Source organism: Phalaenopsis equestris, unplaced genomic scaffold (assembly GCF_001263595.1).
Source record: "Phalaenopsis equestris unplaced genomic scaffold, ASM126359v1 Scaffold232900, whole genome shotgun sequence".
NCBI classification, from domain to species: domain Eukaryota; kingdom Viridiplantae; phylum Streptophyta; class Magnoliopsida; order Asparagales; family Orchidaceae; genus Phalaenopsis; species Phalaenopsis equestris.
This window is the reverse complement of record NW_018250859.1, coordinates 82,140-85,162: the sequence shown is the minus strand read 5'-3', so window position 1 is coordinate 85,162 and position 3,023 is coordinate 82,140.

Genomic DNA, 3,023 nt, shown 5'->3' with positions numbered 1-3,023 from the left:
TATGCCCTAATGAACTTTCCTCACTTACTAGAGTAAATTGAGTTTAGTTCATTCCAAATTGGTCAAACTTCTTTGATATTGCGGCAACTTGAGATGCATGAATTGTAATCACATCTGAATCATGAACACTGGCTACCTTTTTAGGATTTACCCTTGTAGAAGACCATTGAAATTCGTTTGCAGCCATATTTTTAATTAACGCATACGCTTCATCAAATGGTTTTGACATTAATGATCCACAAGCAGCAGCATCAATTATAAACCTAAGGGATTCTACTAACCAATTATAAAAAGTTTGAATGATTAACCAATCAGGCAGAGCATAATGTGAACACTTTCGTAGAAGTTCCTTAAATCTTTCCCAGGCTTCGTATATTGATTCCCCTTCATACTGACAAAATGAGATGATATTTTTTTAAGTTTAGTAGTCCTTAAGGTTGGAAAATACTTAGTTAGGAATTTCTGAGTTAACTCCTCCCAATTTTTAATAAAGTCAGGTGCTAATGAGTATAACCACATTTTAGCCTTATCCCTTAGTGAGAAAGGAATAAGCCTTAGTCTGAGAGCATCGTCTGACATACCGTTATAATGAAATATAGCAAAAAGTTCTATAAAATTTGATAAGTGTAAATAGGGATCCTCCAAAGGAGTTCCCCCAAACTGATTGTTCTGCACCAGTTGGATAATCTCAAGATTTATTTCAAATGAGTTAGCTTCTACGACAGGGTTTTGTATACTTAAGTGAATTTCGTCTATCATAGGATTTACGTAATCCCTCAATGAAGTATGATGGTTTTCCAAGTTAATATTTTGAAAGTTTTCCATTTCCATTTCTAGTTTTTGGAGTCCTCTTTGTATTTTTCTTTTTTCTTTTTTTCAAACTCGGGATCATAAGGCACAAGTCCTACAGATCCTTTGTTTCGCATACGCAACACAACAAACAATACATTAACAATTAAATAAATAACAAATGAAATATATTCAACATAACAAAATATTTTCATGAACACCTTATTTTTCATAAAAACAATTTTTTTTTCTTTTTTTCACAATACTTTTTCAAATAAAAACACTTTTCACACAAAACAGTTTTTACGACACTACAGTTTTCCAAGTTTAAGCCTAATTACATCAACTAAAGTTCTCCTAAAGTTCTTACCAAAGCTTCTTCGGCAACGACGTCAAAAACTTGACAGCGATTTTTTTAAATGCTTAAAAATACAAGAATTTAACACCACTACTAGAAGATTTAAATCCCCGGCAACGGCGCCAAAAACTTGATGCAACTTTTAATATGCAAGAATTTATGAACCTAGATTTATATATTTATAATGATTTTGAAAGTCACAATTTCAAACGCAAGTATACGTATCACTCTATTAACTATAACTAAATGCAAATATTAATTCTAAAGATAACCCTTTTTGGATGAATTGGTTTGGAGAATTTTAAGATATTAAAAACTACTATTCTTATGTAATGAATTGGATAATGTAAAGGAATGAGATGCATTAAATATTGTATGTGCCAAATATGAGCAATCCTATTCTTTACCCTTTGGTCCAGGCATAAAGAACATTGACTACTCCTATACTTGTTTACTGAATCCGTGGCTAGATTGGGAGGATACCGGCTCTCACTTCAGAGCTCCCACGTTCCCCTCGCCTGAGGGCTAACATCTCCACTTCAGTACTCAAACAATAGGACACAATTAGGGATTTTAGTCTGTCACCCTAAAGTCTCCAATTCTACGCCCATCAAAGTATATTTCCCTATTTTTTTGCATTCAACTCCCATGAACTTAACCATTCATGGAATCTGAATGTAGCTCTACTTTGTTGAGAATTACACAGCCCTCTCGGGTCTTAATGCAATTCCAATGAATTTTAACACTACAACAGGCCTTTATTGTAATGTAAATAAAGTGCAAGTAAAAACCATCACATTGATAATTGAATCTGCTTCTAAAATGCATCACAAATTCCTAAACATGAATTCTACTCATTACGAAAGAAAAGTAAAATGAAAATAATTTCATACTCTTATCATACCATTATTTCCAAATAAGAAGAGAGAGTAAGTGAAACACATCACGAAGCACGAAGAAAACACAAAGGAAAACTTCATTTCATCAAAGCAAATTCACTAGATAAGTGTTACAAAACCATAAGATAATGAAGAACACAATACTTAGCTTTTTCCCTTTGAAAAAAAGAAGAAAATCTCTCCCACAAAGTCTCCCACCGATTCATGCAATGCTAGAACATCTCCTTACAATCTCTCTCAAATTCTCCTCTTCAATCTCTCCAAAAGGGTAGAAATCTACATTTATACTTCTATTCTAAAAACCATAAACTTTCTCCACACTTTTCCTAACATTCCTCTCACACAAAAACCCTCCTTTTCTAACTTAAATTCATTATTTTAAAGTGTAGGGATGAAGTTTGGAGAGTTTCCACAAGAGTACTTTCAAAAAGCGCCCAAATACATTGAATTTCAACCCATAACCGCCAAAAGCCGGTCCATAGTCCTCCCGGACGCCGTCGGCGGGCTCGAGGGCGCTGTCGGTGAGCTTTTCTATCATTTTTTGGTCTTCTCGGGTAAATCTCACCGTCGGTGCCATTTTGGGCGCCGTCCGCGAGCAGACTGCGCAGCTCCACAGTTTCTCTCCGTTTGCTCTATTCTCGCTCTGTTTCGCCCCATTTCAGTTGTGTTGTGTTGCCCCATTTCAGGTTTCGCCCCATTTCAGTTGTGTTGTGTTCTTAACAGATAGCCCTACAAAATAAGCATGAAAATAACCTTCCTTTAAAGTATAATATCATTCAAAAATACGTAAAAAGTGTAAAAGAGATTAAGCATCGAAAGACTTATCGAAAGGTGACAGGGCAAAATTTCATTTCGTGCACATTTTTGCTCCAAATTGCACCGTTTTTGCATCTTTTTGCTCCAATGACCATAATTCATCATACCTGCAACAAAACATCAAAAATACCCTTCTTTAAAGTGCAATATCATCAAAAATA